This window comes from Eschrichtius robustus, chromosome 12 (genome assembly GCF_028021215.1).
Source record: "Eschrichtius robustus isolate mEscRob2 chromosome 12, mEscRob2.pri, whole genome shotgun sequence".
Lineage (NCBI taxonomy): Eukaryota > Metazoa > Chordata > Mammalia > Artiodactyla > Eschrichtiidae > Eschrichtius > Eschrichtius robustus.
Window position 1 is genome coordinate 83,462,012 of NC_090835.1, and position 22,243 is coordinate 83,484,254.

At 47.3% G+C, this 22,243-nt stretch overlaps 1 long non-coding RNA gene across 1 annotated transcript in view; it reads right to left on the reverse strand.

Annotated features, from left to right (window-relative positions):
- LOC137773757 (uncharacterized) overlaps positions 1-22,243 on the reverse strand; it is a 79,013-nt gene that overhangs the window by 5,899 nt on the left and 50,871 nt on the right. The window contains exon 4 of the long non-coding RNA XR_011075724.1: positions 111-372. This is a non-coding gene — a long non-coding RNA (uncharacterized lncRNA). The remainder of the gene's footprint in view (positions 1-110; positions 373-22,243) is intronic.

The window sequence follows — 22,243 nt, forward strand, 5'->3', positions numbered from 1 at the left end:
ATTTTCACCTCTTTTCTTCACGGGGCTCATGGCACTCTTACCCAAAATGAGTCTTGCTTTCTGGTTTCCGTACAGTAGACACATGAACTTTGCCAATGTCACACACCTACCAGTCACTGTTGAAGTGTCTCGCTGATGGAGCTCCAGCTTGACAAAGTGTAGTGTTGGTGCTCCGACGGTCCAGCATATTATATCAGGCACAACATTCTTGCCTCTGATACCACAGCGGTTTATTGGAATCAGTGGTATACTAAGGTCAGGGCAGTGGAAGCAGTCAGCCCTGGGGGCACGCATGAAGGCATTGCCTGATCTACAGAGAATTTTAAAACAATGATAAACCTCTAAAGGCAATGTGGTATCCTGGATTTAACCCTGGAACAGAAAAAGGACATTAGTGAAAACACTGCTGAAATCCAAACAAAGTCTGTAGTTTGGTTAATAGTATTGTACCAGTGTTAATGTCTGTGTTTTGAAAAATGTACCATGGTTACATAAGCTGAGTGAAAGGCTTATGAGGACTCTCCATAATATTTCTGCAACTTTCACGTAAACCTAAAATTATTTCAAAGTTAGAAACAAATTTTAAATGACAAAAGTGACTAAAAATTCTTTGTGTTTTAATTACCACCATGGCAATTCTAAACAATGTTAGAGGTAAAAATACTTCCCCAAATCTTTTGGTCTAAATTCTAAACAATTGTTGTTGCTGTTGAGTTTTAATAATATGTGTGTAAATTTCGACCCTGCCCATTTTTACTATTTATCTTTTAATAAACATTGCATCCTACATGAAAGTTAATTCTAGCAACTCTCATATATACAGCCGACTCCTAATATACAGGGTCTCAGATGCACATATTTGTTTCCAGTAAGTTCATACCCATCTGGAATCAGCCTAGCTCGTTTCCAGCACAGCCAGGTCTCCAGTGTGACAGAAGCTTGGGTTTGAACCACAAATCGGAAACAAACAATGATAACAGTGATTTTATAGATGAAGAAACAGAACTTGTTACTTTAATTCTGTCATTCTTTGTGACCACTGGCAGCTCTTATTTGTGTTTAAAATTTAAAACAGTAAGACAGAGTACAAAATGCCTGCATCCCACACTCACTCACCTGCAGCAGTTAGGCAATAACTCAGAAAAACCAAGTCGCTTGTCCAGTGGCAGCTAGTGACTCAGTGGCAGAGTAAGGCATGGGAACCAGGACTCCTGACCACTCAGGGCTCTAACCACTGCCCCCTATTTCCTCTTTCCAAGTCTCATTCAGCTGGAGACAGACTTATTCCAGATGACTAATGAGTGTGCCACCTGACATTCAGAAGGGAAGTGGGGGCATTTTTAAAAAGAGACACAACTCAAATTAACATTAGAAATGAGTACATTTCAGGGGACTTCCCTGGCGATGCAGCGGTTAAGACTCCGTGCTTCCAATGCAGGGGGCGTGGGTTTGATCCCTGGTTGGGGAACTAAGGTCCCACATGCTGCACGGCTGGGCCAAAAAAAAAAAAGAAATGAGTACATTTCAGTCAGAATTCCTGCAACCAGGAAAATACTGGAATACAACATTTGGGGAGCAAAGGAATGATTTCAGATCTTGATTTCCACCGAGTTCTCCAATTTGGGGGGCATCTTTCAATGGAAACTCTCTGGGGAACTTATCCTTAGTTTGTTTAAGAAGAAAGCAAGAACTATCAGAATGGCACCTCTGTGATGCAGTGGGCATCACAGTGAGGAAAAGCGCAATAGCAAGAACTCTGTGGAAGGACAGTTTACATGAGCCTCTGCCTTCCCCAAGCAGCTCTCACCCAGTCTGGGGAGAAAGGTAGACACTGTTTTGATTAAATTTAAGCAGCTCCCTGTGAACCTTTGTAATCAGTCCTTGAAATTCATCCCATCTCTCTTTCTCATATCACAGCCCAGGATTCAGGAACCATTCACTTGCGAGTTGTCAATCATGAACACTACATGCAACTACTGGGTAGTGTCTTTGCCCAGCTCCCAACCACAATAATGGTTTAGGGGTGCCCCACTCCTCACTGAGCTGTTAATTGACCTCCTGTTGCATGCTTGGAAGGATGATGGATGAGTGGAAGGGTGGGTGGATGGATGGATGGATGAGTGGAAGGGTGGGTAGATGGATGGATGGATGGGTGGAAGGGTGTATGGTTGGATGGGTAGGTAGATGAGTAGATGGACGGATGGATTAATGGATCAACGTGAGGGAATTCATACCACTCCATCTTTATATTGGTGCCCAAGGTAATTCCATAGTGAAGGGGCCCCAAGGGGATTCTGCTTCCACACAGGAGGCATGTTCAAGAACAAAGATATATTTAGGTTGGGTAGAACTTAGCCGTGGGGTAGATTTAAGGCCCTGAGAGACGGGAACCATAGCTTTCCATCTGTGTGCCTTAGCAACCAGCTCATTCTCTATTGCCTAATAGGTGCTGAGAGACTGTTGACAAAAATGAATGAATGAATGAATGATTTGAGAAACACTAGGAAGTCTCCCCCTGACCCTGATACTCACCCCCACATTCTGATTTTTTGTTATTATATTCCAACGTGAAAATTTCATCCCTTTGTAAATCAGTTATGTATCCAGAAAGTGTCCAGTTATGATGCAAAATATTCCTGGATGCTAAACACATTAAGCCCTTTCCATCTGTTGTCTCTTTGGCAGGAGTGAGCTGGTCACATTGCCGTCTCGCTTGATTCTTTGCTGATGAGGTTGGGCACAGGGCAAGCCCAGAGGTTTCTCTGACCGGGCAGAAGGGCTCTTGCTGAGGAGTGGGGGAGGGCCCTCCAGTGCAGGAGGCACCAGGACCCCTCTCCCCTGATCTCGGCAGCCAGCCCCTGGCCCCAGCGCCTTCTCAGCAGCCCCTCCTCCACAGGAGAAGAGTTCCTCACTTTGTCCCCTGGGTTTCCACGAGCTGGGTGGGGCGCTGAAGTGAGGAAAGAAAGAAAGAAGAGGAAGAGTGAGAGCAAGAAAATAAACACGAGAAGAGGAGAGACACAGGACAGAAAAGAGAGAAGAGTGGAAAGAAAGTGAGGCTAGACATAGGCAGGGGGTAGGAGAGAGGGAAAAACTAGATTCTCTTTGCAGCACAATGCTTCTAGTAATAATATCATCATTATCTCGCCTGAACAGATGTGCAAGGACTCTGTCTACTCATTATACAGCATGAAAATGGAACGAGTTTCCATCAGCCTCATCGGAAATCTTGGCAGATGCTGTCAGAAAGTGGTGCTGCTTCTGAGATGTGATATTTCAATAGCAGATACAGTACTTTTTGACTGGGGTTGGGAAAAAGAGAAAAAGGGAGTTGATTGTGCTTTCTTTTTTTTTTTTTTTTTTTAATTTTGAAATTCTTTTCTCCAAGGAGGTTTCGCCTTAGACCACATTGAGCTCCTTGGACCAGCCACGTCAGCGTGACCAGTGGTCTGGGGCTGGCCTGCAGTCTTAGGGCCACGCTAGACCCCGTGCCAAGGCCTGTTCCTTGGAAACAGCCCCTCTGCTCAGCCTCCAAGGCATGCCCTGCGAGGCCCTGACCTCCCCTACTCCCCACGATTCATCGTCTCCAGTCCCCTCTTCCACTTCCGCCTGGACCTCGGTGTCCCTGTCTTGCACGGAGACGTCTGAAGTGTGTGGTTCAAGCAAAGAGCCTTTTGTCTCCAGCTGAACAAGGCGCAGGGAGCCCGGCAGCGCCAGAGACAGGAGTGGACACCCTCCGTCCCTGGACGGAAGCCTCGCAGTGTGCAAGCTCCTCACGACCAGCGCCACCTTCCCCGGGAAGGCGGCCAAGGCCTGCGGCCCCGGGTAGGAAATCCCCAGTGAGAGGCCCTTCCTGAGCGCCACAGAAAATGCTTCTTTTCATCGACTCCAGTCCCCTTCCTTTCTAGCATGAAGGCCCAATCACACCCCCCTTCCTGGCCTTCCACACTCCGTTCACATGCCAAGTGCCCCACCCAGCGCCTGTTGGTTCCTGCACCCTCAGCTGGGCTCCCCCAGCCCCTGGAAAGCCTCCTCTTTCCCCCAGTGGGGCTGCCCGCTCTCCCTCCACCCAGCTCCCTGGGCCCTCACACCAAACTCTTCCATGCCGTGACCTAACATCTCCAAGAGGCTCCTGTCAGGTTGGACGGAAAGGGTTTGTTGACTTTGCCAGATTAGCAAGGGGAGCAAATTCCACGGATGCCTCAGTTCCAAAGTCTCAAAGTTCAGACCTCCAGTTTGATAGCAGGAGTGAAGTGATGGAGGCGGCCTGAGATAGCACAGAAGAATAACAGCAACAGCAATCGCTCTGGGTGGAGCAATTACTAGCTGGCAGGCAATTGTCTCTGCCCTCTCACGAACTTCTAAACTTAATCCTCACAACAACCTCGGCTACAGGTACTGCTGGTAGCCCCAACTTGCATAGGAGGAAATAGAAGCCCAGAGATATTAAGTAACAGGCCCAAGGCCCCAGGCCAGTAGGAGGCAGAGCAGGGTGTGCCTGGGGATGGCACTCCTGTCCCCATCCCCGCCTCTCCAGACATGCCCTGGGGGTGGCAGGAGATTTGGATTCCAGCCTGGTTCTGCCACTCTGCAGGTGGGTGACCTCAGGCCAGCTGCACTCTTTCCCAATCAGAAAAATTAAGAGAATGAGGTGATTTCTTGGGGCACTTTCAGGTGGTAATGCTGTGATTTTTTTTTTTTCTCCTAATTATAAAGGTAGTCAGGTATAGCACAGGGAACTCTGCTCAATATTTTTTTTTAAATTAATTAATTATTTATTTATTTTTGGCTGTGTTGGGTCTTCGTTTCTGTGCGAGGGCTTTCTCTAGTTGCGGCAAGCGGGGGCCACTCTTCATCGCGGTGTGCGGGCCTCTCACTATCGCGGCCTCTCTTGTTGCGGAGCACAGGCTCCAGACGCGCAGGCTCAGTAGTTGTGGCTCACGGGCCCAGCTGCTCCGCGGCATGTGGGATCTTCCCAGACCAGGGCTCGAACCCGTGTCCCCTGCATTGGCAGGCGGATTCTCAACCACTGCGCCACAAGGGAAGACCCTGCTCAATATTATTTAACAACCTAAATGGGAAAAGAATTTGAAAAAGAATAGATACATGTATATGTATGACTGAATCACTTTGCTGTACACCTGAGACTATCACAACATTGTTAATCAACTATACTCCAATATAAAATAAAAAGTTAAGATAAAATAACGGTACTCAGAAAGATCTCCAAACTTCCTGGATTCGGGGCCAACCCCAGATAAAGGGATGGAGTATGTGGCAAAAGTGATGCTCGGTGACCCCTCAGGGCTCCATCTGCAATGTTTCCCTCTGTCCAGACCAGGCCCCTGGTGCAATCCCTCCTACCCCTCCAGGCCCCAGAGTCCTGGGGTGGGTGAAAAGAGGGTTTGTCCGTCACCTAATAACTCAGAGGACACTCAGACCATGCACATCAGGATGGGTAAACCCAAGCTCCTTACTAAAAAAGAGTTATCCTTCGAATGCATCCTCACTTGTACCAGGGGTGACCAGTGCTAGTCAAAGGTGAGCTTAGAGGTTGCTCTAGGCCAAGTCTCTTGGGCAAAAGGGGAATGGTCTCTCATGCTCTGCTATGAGATGGAGTTGTAAATACCGTTTCGGAAACTAGGGGCTGTGTGACCAGAGATGTCCTACTCCCCTCCTTCCTGCCAGGAGCCCCTCAGTGACTGCCCATTGCCTACAGAGGGAAGCCCGCATCCTTTGTCTTGGCTTCAAGGAGCACCATAAGCACACTCTCACCCTCCCACCTTGGCCTTCATCTTCCCTAGAAACTCATAAGTACCACCCCTGCCAATTTTGACTGAGCTGGCAGCATCATAAGAGTTAACTCTTGGGACTTCCCTGGTGGTCCAGCGGATAAGACTCCATGCTCCCAATGCAGGGGGCCTGGGTTTGATCCCTGGTCAAGGAACTAAGATCCCACATAGCGCAGCTAAGCCCATGCACCCCAACTATTGAGCCCGCGAGCTCTAGAGCCTGTGCCCCACAACTAGAGAAAGACTGCACGCCTCAACGAAGACCCAGTGCAGCCAAAATAAACAAATAAATAAATAAATATTTAAAAATAAATAAATAAAAATAGGGAGGTCTCATTTAAAAAAAAAAAAGAATTAACTCTTACTGTTGGTGGCAGATTTGTAGCATCCTATTTGGTTGATTCTAAGATGCACCCTTTTTCTCATTTTAACATCTTACTCATTTAACACTGATCATGCAATCGATGGCATGTTGTTGTTTATCTGGCAGCACTGTTTTCTTTTGCTGGTTCATGGAATAACGATGTAGCTTACAAATGAAGGCATCTCGGGTTTGATGAAGTATGGTAAGTAGCATTTTCCAGAGTTGAGCTCTGGAAGCTTGGCCAGAGACTGGGAAGCTGCTTGCCCATTCTCTGCATCTTTTTCCCCCAATCAGGCCTGGGTCCTGGTGTAATGGGGGTGACTTCTGGGGGCCTTTATGGACCTCTGGTTGCAACCACTGGTGATACTTAAAATGTTTAATGACTAGACCAATCAAAACAGAAGCTGAAAAGCACTGGCATGTCTGTCCTGGAGCTTACTTGATCCCCACCCTGGCTGTGGTACTCCTTCCTGATTTTATGGACCTGTTGCCTGCACCCTCAGGGAATGTGGCCTGTCACCCAGTCCCAGGGGAAAATCCCCAACTGGATTAAGCCAGGCATAGTTATCTCAGTCTCCTTTGCCTTTACTGGCTTAAGGGATGGGCATGTATATTAGTTTAGTATTGCTGCTGTAACAAATGAGCATAAAACAACACAAATTTATTATCTTATGGTTGTGTGAGACAGAAGTCGGGTACATATCTCACTGAGCTAAAATCAAGGTGTCTGCAGGGCTGAGTTCCCTTCTGGAGCCTCCAGGGAAGAACTGGTTTCCTTGCTCTTTAGGTATTGGTAGAATTTAGTTTCTTGCACCTGTAAGAGTGAGGTTGCTGGCTGTCAGCAGGGGGCCTCTATTAGTGTCTAGTGGCCTCTCTCCAGGTCTTACACATAGCCCCCTCACTCTCAGAACCAGCGACAAATACCCCTCATGCTGCCATCTCCATCACTCAGCTGGGTTTATGTGATTATGGTTTGTTTTTTTGTTTTGTTGGGGTTTTTTTTTGGCCACTACACGTAGCTTGCGGGATCTTAGTTTCCCGACCAGGGATTGAACCTGTGCCCCCTGCAGTGGAAGCTTTGAGTCCTAACCACTGGACCACTGGGGAAGTCCCATATGTGATTACGTTGAACTCCCCATCTCAAGAGTCTACCTTTGGGACTTCCCCAGTGGTCCAGTGGTTAAGACTCAGCACTCCCAATGCAGGGGGCCCAGGTTCAATCCCTGGTCAGGGAACTAGATCCCGTATGCTGCAACTAAGAGCCCGCATGCCGCAACTAAAGATCCCGCCTGCTGCAACGAAGATCCCATGTGCTGCAACTAAGACCCTGTACAGCCAAATAAATACATAAATATTTTTTAAAAAGGGGGGACTTCCCTAGTGGCACAGTGGTTAAGAATCTGCCTGCCAATGCAGGGGACACGGGTTTGATCCCTGGTCCGGGAAGATCCCACATGCCGTGGAGCAACTAAGCCCGTGCGGCACAACTACTGAGCCTGCGCTCTAGAGCCCGCAAACCACAACTACTGAGTCTGTGTGCTGCAACTACCAAAGCCCGCGCCTAGAGCCCATGCTCCACAACAAGGGAAGCCACCACAATGAGAAGCCCATGCACTGCAACTAGAGAAAGCCCGCATGCAGCAACGAAGACCCAAAGCAGCCAAAAAATAAATAAATAAATAAATAAAACGAAAAAGAGAGAGAGAGTCTACCTTTAATCTACAAAGTCCCTGTGGTCATGTAAGGTAAGAAATTCACGGGCTCCAGGGCACAAGCGTGTGAGGGTCTTTATAGGCCATTGTCTGCCTGCTACTGCATGTGACCCACTCTGGCCGATGAGATACAAGGGGAAATCTGCTGGGGCTTGGGGAAAGATTTCGCTCCCTGATATAACGATTCTGAGGCTTGCCGCACTCTTACCTGCTTTGATTGAAGGGCTATGAGCTATGGCAACCATCGTGCCACACTAGGCATCAACACCAAGAATAAAAGCTGACACACAGAGAATAGTAGTGGGAATATCAGAGTGAAAAGAGAGTGCTTGGCCTTTTGATGACAGTGTTGAGCCACTGAACCAACCAAGCATACTTAACCTAGCTCCTACTGGCCCCCGCTTTAGGGCTGGAGGAGGACCCTGTATTTCCAGTTACGGCCGGGGATTAGTCTTAGAGGAACAGATTGCCCATAGTCCCTGATGCTGCCTGCTAGACTGCACCTCCTGGTTGAGAGGATTGTCTGAATTATGCCTGAACGTGCTGTATCCGTCAAACTTGGTGGCTGGACTGCTGGCCTCCCTCCCAGTGGCTCAGTCTCCCCAGCCCTGCCCCAAGGAGTCTCAGCTCTTTCCTCCCTGTTAATCCTGCATTTCCAGGGTCACATCCTACCTGTGCTCTTCCCACCTTGATGCTTCTGGTGTATCGTAATATCCAAACATCCTAGACTGCTGGCCATTCTCTGAATAGTCCTTCCACTTTCCTGCTTCTACGCTGTTCCTTCATGCTGGTCCCTCAATTGGAAATGCTCTTTCAACACTCTCATATCTTCACCATTAAATCCTCGCGACCATCTTGTGATGCTATTATTCCCATCTGGCAAATGATTCAAAAACATTAGGTAACTTATTTAAGGGGATGTGGCCAGCAAGTGGCAGAACTGGGATGCTGATGTAGGTCTCCCTGACTTCAGTGTCCATGTCCTCTGACTCCCCCGTTTGACATTTTAGAGAAGACACTGCCCAACTCAAGTCATGAAGGACTTGTCCCCTCCCATGTATTATAAGCACCCTGAGAGCAAGGAGTGAGTCATTCCTTATTGACCCCCAGAGTCAGCGGTGTGCAGGTCAAGGTCAAACACTGGCTTGGGGGTCGGAGGTGGGAGCCCTGATTTGTAGTGTTTTCCATGGGGTAAATACCCCATAGTGGCTGATTTCAATGTCCCAATATGACCTTACTGAACCAGGAGCTGGGAAGAGTGAACAGTGCACAGCGTTATAGGATGTTTCCACCGTACAGATATACAACAGATGTGAGTAACCTCAAGAGCACAGATAGGGACTTCCCTGGAGGCGCAGTGGTTAAGAATCTGCCTGCCAATGCAGGGGACACAGTTCGAACCCTGGTCCGGGAAGATCCCACATGCCGTGGAGCAACTAAGCCCGTGCGCCACAACTACTGAGCCTGTGTGCCACAACTACTGAACCCCGCACACCTAGAGCCCGTGCTCCGCAACAAGAGAAGCCACTGCAATGAGAAGCCCGTGCACCGCAACGAAGAGTAGCCCCCGCTCGCTGCAACTAGAGAAAGCCCGCGCGCAGCAACAAAGACCCAACGCGGCCAAAAATAAATAAATAAATAAATAAATTTAAAAAAATTAATAGCTTTAAAAAAGAGAGCACAGATAACAGCAAAATGTAGTAAAAATCATTAGGAAGTGAATGAGTTTTGATCATTGATTACCTTTGTTTTAAATCCAGTTGCTTCTATTTTATGTAACTTAATCTTTAAAATTGTTGTGTTTAACAATTGGCTTGCAAATTTTCTGGAAACTTAACAATTAGGTTCCTAAGTGGTTAGAGCTGGCTGCAGTGTGCCATTGCTGGAGTCTAGTCCGAGGCTTTGCTTTCAGTTGGTTCTAGAATGGTGGTGGGTATGCTGATAAAAAGAATATGCTCATCCACTAATGAGCTCCGAATAGAGCTGGTAGCCAGACTTCAACATCCTTTCCCGTGTCTGAGAATGCCTTAGTTCCACCGCTCACACAGAAGGCCACACAAATAAAAATTAGCTGAGGGTGGAGACCAAAGAACAGCCAAGGCTCCAACTAAGGTCTGTGAAAACTGATCTCTGCCCAGTGCCAGGGTGGGGCCTTGTGACTGCTTCCAGTTCAAAACAGTCCTGGCAACTGGGTTTGAGCAACTGTCCTCTCTCCGACTCTCACCCACAGCCAGAGCGGTACTGAAGAAAAAGCACCAGTCATCTTGTTATTCTATCACATTCCAGAAAGGACAGCCCCCCAGGAAGTGGGGAGCCTAAAAAGAAGTAACAACTAGATTGCTCCTCCCAAAGGCACAAAGAAGTGCTGCGCTGGGACTGTCTTAACGTTTCGTTATGGGTTCAGCGCTGACATCACTGGAAACTGGAGTGGGCAGGCACAGCTTGGGGAGGGAGAGGGCCAGCTGGAGAATCAGCTGCGCTGCATTGCACTCAGAACTATCCCCGTCCCGGTTCAGGGACTGTACCATATATGGACTCAGGCTCAGGACGGCAGTCCCGCTGATTTGCATTGGGGCTCCCTGAAAATTGCATTTTGGGATTAGGTCATTGCTACCAGCAAAAGGGAAGACTTGGTGGCTGGACTGCTGGCCGCCCTCCCAGTGGCTCAGTCTCCCCAGCCCTGCCCCAAGGAGTCTCAGCTCTTTCCTCCCTGTTAATCCTGCATTTCCAGGGTCACATCTTACCTGTGCTCTTCCCACCTTGATGCTTCTGGTGTATCGTAATATCCAAACATCCTAGACTGCTGGCCGTTCTCTGAATAGTCCTTCCACTTAAGGCTGGTCAGCATAAAGAAATCGGGCCAATTGTGGTCTGGCGTGGACCGAGGAGGGAAGGGGGTGCCGCCCCTTTCCAGCCAAGCTGCTCTTGGGAACAAAGGCCGGAGCCTGAGCAAGCTGTGGGAGTGACTCTCGGCCACAGTGCACTCAGTAACAGTCCAGGCTCCCAGTTACTCTGGGGTCAAGATGGGTTCACCCAGGTAAACCCCAGCTAGTGAACCCACAACCTCATCCCCTAGGTCCAGACTGGGTCAGCCCAGGGTGACACAACTGGGCCTTGGGAATCCAGGGAAAGGGGAAAGGAAAGGGTGGGTTGGAAGTGATCTGGGAAAGTGGCTTTTAATAAATGGCCAATAAATTGGATCCAATTTGTAAAGATTAATTAATGTGTTTTGCTGTTGTTTCAGCAATTGGATGGCTTTAACTTTTGTTTTTAAAGGACCAGTTTGAATTATTTCAGGACACTTCTCTCTCTGTGCACCTCTTGATTTGATTCAAAAGACAAGAAGCATGGATTACTCTCTGGCAGTGAGAATGAACTGCTCCATATGCGAGATGCAGAGAAACCTCACAAACATAAGGTAGAGAGAAAGAAAGCAGACACAAAGGAGGACTGTGAATCCCATTCATACCAGCTCGAAAACAGGCAAATCCATCTGTGTTGTTAGAACTCGGGATAGTGGTTCCTTTGTTGGCATTAGTGACTGGGAGGGGCAGGAGGGCTTCGGGGTGCGAGTAATATACTCATTCTTTGTCTGGGTGCTGCTTACACAGATGTAGACACACTGAGATGTCCACTTAGGATCTATGACATGTTTGTATGTCTGTAATATTTCATTCAAAAGTTTCATTAAAAAAAACACAAAAACCAGGCCTTCCAAGATGGCCCACACTCTGTCTATAGAGTGTGTATCTCCCGAAATAAACCTTCTTTTGCTTTAAAACACACACACACACACACACACACACACACACACAAACCAGAATGTAATCTTGTGAAGTAACCTGTAACAGCAAAACAGTGAATTCCTCTGTGCCAACCAAAAAGAAGCCCTGAGGGTCAGTGCAGCACAATGCGCAGAGCGACATTGGCTCTGACCCCACTGCTGCTGTTCACTGGTGAAAGGGTCTTGGGAACCCAGCTCCCCACTTCTCACATCCTCCGCTGCAGAACAAAGGGGTGGGATTCGATGAAATGCTCTCCCAGAGAAGACTCCTCTTCCTACCTGCTTCAGTGGAGATGGAATAGAGTTAATGTTTGCTTTGCCTCTCCTGTGATCTTATAGAGGAAAGTTCTGCAGGCTTGGTGAGCCCACAGATCAGATTTCACAGTCAAAGCGTACACACGCCTGTGCTCACACACACACAGGCGCACGTGGGAGTACCGAGCCCCTCTCAGCATCCTCTCATCACCCATCGTCTGCCTTGACTTTCCCATTCATCTCCGTTCTCAGCTCATCTCCTCCCCCTTGATCTTAGTCAGTGTATTTGTCTCCTAGGGCGGCCATACAGAGCACCACAGACTGGATGGTTTAGGACAACAGAAAATTTTCACCTCACAATTCTGGAGGCTAGAAGTTTAAGATCAAGGTGCTGGCAGGGCCACGCTCCCTCTGCAGCCACCGAAGGAGCTTTTCTATGCCTCTCTCCTAGCTTCTGGTGGCCTCAGTGATCCTTGACTTGGGGATGATCACGCCAATCCTCCACCTCCACGTGGCGTTCTCCCGTGACCTCACATGGTCGTCCCTCTGTGCATGTCTGTGCTCAAATTTTCCCTTCTTATAAGGACACCAGGCATATTGATTAGGGCTCATCCTAATCACCTCATTTTAACTTGATGACCTCTGTCAAGACTCTATTTGCAAATATGGCCATATTCTGAGGTACCAGGGGCTAGAAATTCAATACATATATTTTTTGAGAAGGACATAATTCAACTCATAACAACCAGTGATTAAAAGGCTTCAGGAAAACCTCAAGTAGCCCCCAACTCTATGCCCTGCCAGGAAACAGTAAGGTTTCCAGATGAAGACCAAACACCGAGAGACTTGAATTAATCTCTTGTGTTTGTATCATACTTCCCATGCCCAAAGCACTTCCATAATCAATATATCATTTGATTCCCCACAGTAAGAAAGGTAGAAATGCAGGCTCTGGGGCCAGACCGCCTGGGTTGGAATCTCAGCTCCATTTGTTACCAGCTGCTTGACCCTGGGCACGGGACCTCTTTGCCGCTGTCTCCTCCTCTGTCAACCAGGGATGTGCTGAGAATCAAAAGAATTAACACGAGAAGGGCTTACAACAGTGCCTGGTACACAATTCGCATGGATAAGCCTTAGCTACAGCAAGATCAGAACACCAGACAGCGTCATCCCCATCTTACAGATGAGGAAACTGAGGCACACAAGAGTGATTCTAGGCAGATCCAGAATGGAAACCCAGGCCTTGTGGGTTACAGCACAGACTCATTGGGTTATCTGGCCTGACTTGCTGTCCCTTTTAGGTAATAATAACAACAACAATGACAGCTACCTTTCACTGAGCACTCACTAATTGCCAGGCACTGTGCTAAGTGCTTTACATACAGCATCTCATTTAATCCTCGTGTGAGGTCTTGTGATCCCCATTTTAGAGCTGAATCACCCAGCTAGTGATGGGGAGCCAGGATTTGAGTGCAGGCCTCTGCAACATCAGGGCCTGAGTTTTCGACCCTTTATGTACCATAACCTCTGGAAAGAAGATGACCACCGTAGTTGCTTGCTTTATAAACCAGGTGTTGCCAGGATGGATTAGGTGATATTTGTAAGCTCCCCAAAGGTCAGGAAGAAGCCATTCCTAACCATCCTTCATCCTAAGTGTCCCATGTGCTCCCACGGAAGGATTTGCAGATCTGACACCAGAGCTTAGGAAGCCAACCCTGGGAGAGGAGAGACGCCAGATGAGAGCTTTATAGCCAAGGCCAGGGCCGGGTGCCAGCGAGATTGTCTGATGCTGCTGAACAGATAGAGGAGAACCCAATGCCAGAACCCAGAGGGAACTGCAGTGCCCGGGCACAAAGGCTTCGTGACACCTTTCAAGTCTGTGAGGAGAGAGAAGGATGACACTTCACTTGGGTGCAGCTAGTCCTGGGGGAGGGGGGACGCTGCTCAGGTGGCCACCTGGGAACACCTTCCTGGTTGGGGAAGTCAGGCAGAGACCTAATGGAAGCAGCCCCATGGGGGCTTTGCCCAGGCCGGGCTGACACACATCCCGACGCACACACATGGTTGTGTCTGGTGACCCAGACAGACACAACTGTTTGGGCTTCTGTCGTTTCTTCTTCTCCCTCTATCAGCAGCATTGCACTCAAAGTCCTTGATCCCAGCTTGTCTGATTAGGGTCGTCACAATCCCTGGGCCCTGCCTGTGCCTCCTGGGGCCCCCTGGTGGATGCACCAAGGTTAAAGGAACCAGTGGAGGCCGAAAATAGGGCAGCTGTGGTGGTGCAGAGGGGAAGGCGGGGTATGGTGGATTTTTTTCCAACAGAATTTAAAGAGCGCTGTCCTGAATCTCTCTTGCCCCCCTGGGTGAATGATTTACCATGACAGCTCTGACCCTGGAATGGACTTTGAGGGGATGGCAAAATAAAAGGTTGGCCGCCTCCTTCGATTTCCATTTGGAGCACCCCGCAACTCTCCAGGGCATTGAGAAGGCAACACACTTGGAGTTTTCCCAGAAGAATGTGGGCTGTGGCCTGAGCAAAAGGTGTTTACTCCCTTGGAGGTGGGATTTTTATTGCTAGTTTCAACATCAAGGAGGTGTGAACGTTAGGCACAAATCCTGACAATCAATACCACCTGAGGAAGGCCAGAAAAGGGCTGCACGGGTCACTGCTTCTCAAAGTTCAGAGGCACAGTTTGGAAGCAGCTGGGAATCTCATGAGAATGCAGATTCTCAACCAGTAGGTCTGGGGTGGGGCCCGGGAGTCTGTGTTTCCGACGTGTCCCCGAGGCTTGTCCTCTGGACTAAGAAATACTCCTGTACCGTCCTGGCATTCTCCTCCACACACACCACCCCCGCCAAAAACCTAAAATAAAACCGGGGAATCGCATTTCCTGGTAGTGGCTTACATGACCCCAAATAACTGGGAAAGGACTGCCATACGGTATTTAGGGTTTTAACTGTCCCCTCCGCTCCCGCCCACCAAGAATGGCCTTACACTAGAACAGGTCAGAGGGTAGTGCAAAGGATGAAGACGATTTCATGGACAGTCTCCGGCAATCTTAAAGAAAAAGCAGAAACAACAGTATTAAAACTACCAGATTTTGCTCTAAAATACATTCTTAAAGGTGGCTTGGACTGATATATAAGCATTAACAATGACTAGAAAGCATGGTTACAGGCAAATTTTGTTCTTTGTGCTTTTCTGTATTTCCCAAATTTTCTACAAACAAACGTATGTTGCTTTCATTTTTTTTTTTTTTAAAGGCTAAGCTTGAAACATTCTGGACTGTGGAAGTGCATAGGCCTTTTCCCTGGTGCTGGGAACTAGGATGGAATCTTTAACATCCAAGAGCTGATACTGTCTAGACAGGTACACTCTGCAGATAACTGAACCTTTGGGGATGGAGGGAGGGCTAGGATCTTCTGGTGTTGAGGAGACCAAGCTGGCAAGGCAGGTTGGCGTTGAGTCGCCATTTGGCATTGAAGGAGGGAGGGAGGCGGCGCGTGGGGAGCACCCGGCCTCTGCCTCCTGAGGTCATGCTGACTGCTTGTGGCCCAAGGTCTGATTTATTTTAGTTTCTACGTCTGTGAGCAAGGCCAGTTTGCATAAATGATGGTCTGGCATTTTGATCCATGTTTACAAATCAATGAGCAGACTACCAAAATCAATGAACTGTGATTGTGTGCATTTTATAGGTGAGAAAAGGCAGGTTGGGGTAGGGAGGTTGGAGAGGGTAGAATTAATCACGGAAATGGAACCTTCATAACTCAGTTTCCCTTCCAAGGCACTTCCTTTCCATCAGGGATTCCCAATCTTTGGAAGAGATAGTGCAGCGTAACTCTGGGTAAACACAGTCCTCTCCTTATCAGCAGGGTGCTTTGTATACAGTAGGTACTCATTTTTTAAAGATACCCTAATGCTTCTTTCCTAATGGTCTGAGCATAAAGCACAGAGCAATTTTAGGAAATTGCCATCTTTTCCCACTGGTAGCAACAAGCTTTGCAAAGAGGTTTGCATGTGCAGTCACCAATACCTATTTGTTAAATAGAATAAAAGAATATTGAAGAGACAAGATTTAGGAGGTCTGAAAAAACAAAATGGATTGCTAAGAAACGGGAAAAGAGCTGGCTCTAAAATGTAGCAATGTTCTTTTATGTTTACACATATAAGATGGCTTTATAGGTTTCACGCATGTAATTTCTAATGTTTGAGAAAATAAAATTATAGGAGGGCTGCCTTCTCAGGTCCCTCCACCCTCTGTTCAGGAATGAAGACTGGCCTTCTGTTACCAACTTGGCCGATCTCTCTGCTGCTTTTTTGCCAGGCCTACTCAGATTTGAATACCCTTCATCCTTCATGCTTGGGCTGCAAAGGTCAATGTAAGTGACATTTGCTCTTTTGTCTCCAGTCTTCATTCCTCTGGGTCCTTTGTTGACCTAGACCCATGACCCTGCCAATCAGTTGTCCCTTATTTTCATGGCTTCCTCTAGAAAAAAGGAAAAACTCCTTTATAGGCAGGTACGAACAACTGATAAGTTTAGAGTAGCCCAGAGAGGTTGCATTCCAGGCCAAACTGTGAGCAGACCAATTTGTCTCCTAAGGCTCTCCTTGACTATTTTTGATCCTCTGTTTTTAGTGTCAGGGTGTCTCTGGCCTCCAGAGCACATCTCTGAGGCTCTCTATTACCTCAGGGAAGGCTCCCGACCTGCAGACTCACCCTGACCCCCATACCTCTCCCCCTCTCACCATCCTATCCGAACTTACCCAACCTTGCCCCAGCCTTCAGCATCTTTGTCATAAATTGACCAAATGTACCAACAGACCCCTTAATAGTGAGAATTAAAGACAAGTGCATTTGTGAGATGATAGACCTTCAAATCACCCAATGTAAGCAACCCTGCCATTGGGTCCACAGGCCCCATGGAGACTGACGACAGATAAGTGAAGCTGTGGCCTACATGATCTTCCCTCAATTGCACAGCACCTTCCTCTGGCCCTATGGACATCGATGACTCACCAGGAGCGTCAGAGGACCAAATTGCTCCCTAAGTAAAGCAGATAAGAAGAAACACAAGGTGGTATTTGCTGGGGTGAATCATTGCCCTTTCAGCATGTTTGAAATGTCTACTTCTGATCCAAGGTCCCTGGATGAGCAAATTGATATATGACCAGTTAGATTCTCCCTGCAGTGGATTCAGCACATGCCCAAAGCCTCTGTCATAATGATGTGCACTCCCTGACCGCCTTGCTAATGGTAACTGGGCTCTGCACCATACGTACCAGGCTGGGAGAACCAGAAGACCAGAGGTGGGCCTAGGTGCCCCTTTCCCTTGGCAAGAACCAGCCCCGAGTTCCCACAGTTTGCCATATCTTACCACTGTCCTACATCGAGCTCCATAATTTATTATGGAAAGCACTCTGCAGTAGAGAAAAGCAGCTGGGAAGACTCAGAAGTCCCGCTGTGCTAGCACCGGCAGCTAATGAGAACAGTGCTTCATTTGCTGTCAGAGGCAGCATGGGCTGGAGTTCTCAGACCCAAGTCAAGCAAATACGAACTTAAGAAGGAAACTCTTGTAAGAAGAGGAGAAGTCTGCCACTGTTGTTACACCAGGCTGCGGTGGTATCTGGGTTGGAACTGCAAGACCCCCAGTTGAGAGTATAGGTTGGAGGCCTGGTCAGGAGTCTGAGCTATGGTGGGCCACACAGACCCTGGAACTTTCCAGGGGATCCTCCTCACCAACAGTCACCCAGATGTGACACATTCTTTTTTTTTTTTTTCATTTTTAAATTAATTAATTAATTAATTTATGGCTGCATTGGGTCTTTGTTGCTGCATGCGGGCTTTCTCTAGTTGCGACGAACGGGGGCTACTCTTTGTTGTGGTGCACAGGCTTCTCACTGCGGTGGCTTCTCTTGTTGCAGAGCACAGGCTCTAGGCACGCATGCTTCAGTAGTTGTGGTACGTGGGCTCAGTAGTTGTGGCTCAAGCTCTAGAGTGCAGGCTTAGTAGTTGTGGCACACGGGCTTAGTTGCTCCGCGGCATGTGGGATCTTCCCGGACCAGGGCTCGAACCCGTGTCCCCTGCATTGGCAGGTGGATTCTTAACCACTGCACCACCAGGGAAGCCCCTGACACATTCTTAGCTCACTGACAGTCATGGGTCTCTCAGTCTTAACTGAGGATGTTGGATTGGGGCAACTGGAGAAATATCAATACATTCCTGGTATGTGTGTGTGTGTGTGTGCGTGTGTGTGTGTGTGTTTTGGGGATGGGGCTTACCACTTACTTTCTGATCTGAGAGCAAATGTGATTGAACTGAAAAAGGCTCTAGGTAGGGCAAGTTACAGGCAAACATAGACATTACCAGTTTACTTCTTAAATATTTATCAGCCTAAACTTATTTTAAAAAATATTTATTTATTTATTTATTTATTTGGCTGTGCTGGGTCTTACTTAGTTGCCTCATACGGGATCTTTTAGTTGCGGCGTGTGGGCTCTTAGTTGCAGCATGTGGGATCTAGTTCCCTGACCAGGGATCACACCTGGGCCCCCTGCATCAGGAGCTCGGAGTCTCAACCACTGGACCACCAGAGAAGTCCCAAAACTTGCTTATCTGGAGAGGCCATATATAACATAGCAGTGAAACTGACAGGCTTTGGCATCAGACAGATCTGAATGTGAATTCCAGCTATGCTCACTGTGTGGTCTTGGGCAAGTTACTTAACTTTTCTAGGTCTCAGTTCCCTTATCAGTAAGCTGGAGATGATGATAACAGTAGTACCCTCCAAATAGAGTTATTCTGAGGATTGAATGAGCTAATGCAGTCAAAGTGGTAGAACAGTACACTATTTAATAAATGTTCAGTACATGTCAGCTATAATCTTGGGAATGTGAAAGCTCATCATTTTTGGTAAAAGTCAAGTTTATTTAAGTCTAATTTATGTACAATAAAATTTGCCCCATTTGGTGTACATTTCTATGAGTTTTAACAAGCACATACAATCATGTAACCACCACCACAATCAAGATGCATCACCCCCAAAAGTTCCTCTGTGCCCCTCTGTCATCACCTCCTCTCCCCACCCCTAACCCCAGGCAACCACTGATCTGTTTTATGTCCCTATAGTTTTGCCTTTTCCTTAATGTCATATAAATGGAACCATACAGTATGTAGAAGAAAGCTCATCATTTTTAAAGGCTGACATATACTTGCCATCCAATACATTTCTAAGTAGATTTAAAGAACCAAGATACAATTTTCATTCCAAATCAGATGATATGTTTCCCATTGACTTATAGAAGAGGTATGATTTTCTCAAATGCCTCCCGAGTAGTTCCTTTATGGGTAAGTGGGTCTTCCTCATACACTGTCTATCAGTCATTAAGTCTCAGCCTTGAGTCTGGGGTTGGCAAGGAGATCTCAAGTATTCAGAAAGGGGAAATACAAGTTCCCCTTCTTACCTGAATGGATAAAGGGAGGAGGAGAGAGTCATGTGAGGCAGGAAGTGAGTCACATGGCTCTCCATCTCTCCATTTTAGGGGAAGTCTGGGGAGCTGTGGAGAGGAATGCCAAGGGCAGGGGCATTTCGTTTCTTTGTTTCAGTTCATGGCTTGGACACTGGGATGAGGTTGCCTTGCAACCTCCCTGCCCCAAACCTTGGAGGTAGCCACTCCTCAGTAAGCCTGGTAGCACCACAACTATTTCAGTTCCCATGTGGCATGGAGGGGCCCCAGAAGTCCCCTCGTGGAGGCGAAGGAGAAGAAGGAGCTGAGTTAAGAGTGGCCCACTGTGACCAGGGGAGGTGACCCTAGAGCAGGGATCATGGGGTAATCCCCAGATCAGGGGCTCGACAGAGGACATGGCCTGGAGGGTTTAACACCAACAAGAGGCTGCAGAAGCCAGGCAGCCAGGAATCAACCCCAAACCCTGGCCAAGAGGCCATATGTTGAGTGCATCTCCAGTCCACTTGGCTGTATGCAAAGGTCAGCAGGGAGGGGCGATGGGCAATGGTGGGGATTGGAGCACCAGGGACACTTCTGGATTCTAGAACCCCTCTACCCTAGTCCCATGATGACTCAGTCAGCACATCCCTCCCCGCAATCCCATCTCGGGGAAACAAAGGTGAGAGCAACAATATCAGAAAGCCTAAGCATTTTCCCTCAATTATTGTTTGAATTATTGCAGCAGACTTAAGGTGACTCAGTAGGCAAGAGCTTGAGAGGAAGTCAAAAGTTGTTTTCTCAGCTAACTTGAGCATAATGTGTATAAATCTCCAGCCCCGGTGCACTCCCATTACAACTTCACAGCCACTTTATCTTAATTTCTGATCTATTACCTCTTGACAGTGGCCTCTAAAACTGCAGCTTTAAGAATCATGGTCTCGCAACCATAGTCCAATAGTGCAACTCATTCCTCTGCAAATAATGATTTTTAAAAGTTTGTTACTCAGGGCTTCCCTGGTGGCGCAGTGGTTAAGAATCCACCTGCCAATGCAGGGGACATGGGTTCGAGCCCTGGTCCGGGAAGATCCCACATGCAGTGCAGCAACTAAGCCCGTGCGCCACAGCTACTGAGCCCGCGCTCTACAGCCCGCGAGACACAACTACTGAGCCTGCGCTCTAGAGCCCGCGAGCCACAACTACTGAAACCCGCGGGCTTAGAGCCTGTGCTCTACAAGAGAAGCCACCGCAATGAGAAGCCCACGCACCGCAACGAAGAGTAGCCCCTGCTCGCCGCAACTAGAGAAAGCCGGCACGCAGCAACAAACACCCAATGCAGCCAAAAATAAATAAATAAATAAATAAAAAGTTTGTTACTCAAATAGGCAGTCTGTAACCTGTCTTTAAGTTCAGGATTTCACCACCCAGATTTCTTCAATGAGCCCTCTCCCTTTCTCTTTGGATACACACAAAGGTACATCATGCCTTTAGATGCATTTCTGCATTTCCACAAAGCAATATGAGTTTTTCATAATGAGCAATTGAAATGGGATTTGGCTGCTAGGAGATTAAGAAAATGATTATAAATAACTGGAAAAACAAATGTCCTTTACTTGAGAGCAAATAAACTTCATTTTTTAAAATTTATTTATTTATTTGTATTTATTTTTGGCTGCACTGGGTCTTTGTCACCACACACGGGCTTTCTCTAGTTGCGGTGAGCAGGGGCTACTCTTCGTTGTGGTGCACGGGCTTCTCACTGCGGTGGCTTCTCTTGTTGTGGAACATGGGCTCTAGGCACGCGGGCTTCAGTAGTTGTGGCGCATGGGCTTAGTTGCTCCGCAGCATGTGGGATCTCCCCGGACCAGGGCTCGAACCCGTGTCCCCTGCATTGGCAGGCGGATTCTTAACCACTGCGCCACCATGGAAGCCCAAGAGCAAACAAACTTTAAATGTTGCATGTTACAGTGCCACGGTGATCAAGTAATTAGTAGTTCCTATTGAAATAAGCTTAACCCAGGGAAACTCAATAGGCAATTATATTTTCCATGTGTAACTGGGCAGGAAAAAATATGAGATTTAAGAAGGTGGAAAAGGAACTTCTTTGTACATCTCTATTAAAATCAGATGTTGGAACCCAAATGCACTTTAAAGTATATAATTATTTTATTATTATTATTTATTTTTGCATCCTTTTATTACTTTGAAGCAAGGAAATCAATCTAGGGAAAAGGTGAGAGTTGGCATCTTGAAATGCATTGGGAAATTATAAACTATGAGAGCTATTGATAAAGCTGGTATTTATAGCTCCATCAAGGATTTTATATTATTTACCTCTAGACTATATACACAATCAACGCCCACTAATCCATTCCAGGTAATTAGTGCTGTTTCCATTTTCAAAGTCACACAAGACTCTTCTTGCAGCCAAATACACATGAGACAGAGGTGCTTTGAGAGGGTCACTTGGATCAAGATTTAAAATACAACCATTTACAATAAAGGCCTTCCAAGCCAGACGGTTCATTTTGACATAAATTGGATCCAAATTGGCATCACTGAGGATGTATTTCTGGTATTCATCTACAAACACAAATTCTCGTGAGTGATGTCAGATAGGATCTGGGCATATAAGATGTCCATTGACCTGGTGAATTTCTGATTCTGAAAACTCTGGAAGAGTTTTCCCCCAAACCCCACCTTCAGATTCTGTAGCCGGGAGAAACAAATAGGAAGCATTAGCAAACAAACAGGAAGCATTAGCAATTGTCATTGACTTAGCACCTCAGTTCATTCCCCCAAGTCTGAAGTTCCCCCTTTTTTGGTGAGGTCTTCAGTTTCATACATTCATGTACTGATTTATTCATTTATTTGTCTTATTAGTTATCTACTGCTGTG